Raw genomic sequence first — 895 nt, 5'->3', positions numbered from 1 at the left:
TTATTCACGTACAACCTCATTGGAATTGCTTAAATTTCAAAAAAGGTTGAAAATCAATAACCGTGGTGTTTAATGAACATTTCTGCCCAAAGCCAGGGGTTTGAATTAAAATCTCTTTCATATGTTGCCTTTGCTATGTTGTNAACAAACTCCTGGGTGCTTTGGGGTTCATCTGTCAGCCTGTTAAGCATTGCGACTTGTACATTTCCANCAGGTCCTGGAATCAACGTTTCATTAGAGTTGCATTTCTCTAAAAAAGATTGAAGATCATTGTGCTCCACATCACGTCCCTGCCATGCCTCCATGCTTCCAAACGACGTCCTTTAGGTTGAAAAAAGGATATAAAAATTTAAAATTGTTGAAATAAAGGACAATAAAAAAGATGGAAAAAACTTACAGGAGAAAGTCAACTAGTCAAAACCAAGTTATTGTAGTTGACGTTCTTTTTCCACTTTCAATGTCAATGGGTCTGTGATGGAGAGTTTAGATGTTTATTTATAGANCAATTTAATAATAATAAAATAATTGNAAATTACAAAGTGGTCTTAAAGGTGATATGATGTCTTTATTAAGAAGTTACGTGTTTAAGACTCAAAAAGATTATTTCAATATTATATTATTGTTGNCTAATCAAGGTGAATCACTTTATTGCCTATTCCATGCATCATTCAATGCTTTTCAATTTCAATGTCTTATGCACCGCCTAAAGCAATNGATAGCATTTATTTGCATTTAATGCGGGCAAGTGCAAAACCAAAACCAACATCAGATTTTTTCCTTCTTCCCAGTGTTGTAAGGATGACCTTCTCTTCCAACTCTCATTGTGAACGACGACAGGATGTTGGAGGTTCTTGGTTGGGAAGTTAATGAGGTGCATTCAATAGGAAGCAACTTG

The sequence above is a fragment of the Vigna radiata genome, chromosome 10, assembly GCF_000741045.1.
Source record: "Vigna radiata var. radiata cultivar VC1973A chromosome 10, Vradiata_ver6, whole genome shotgun sequence".
In the NCBI taxonomy this organism is placed as follows: Eukaryota; Viridiplantae; Streptophyta; class Magnoliopsida; order Fabales; family Fabaceae; genus Vigna; species Vigna radiata.
The sequence above is the reverse complement of the archived record's forward strand: the minus strand, read 5'-3'. Positions refer to the sequence as shown.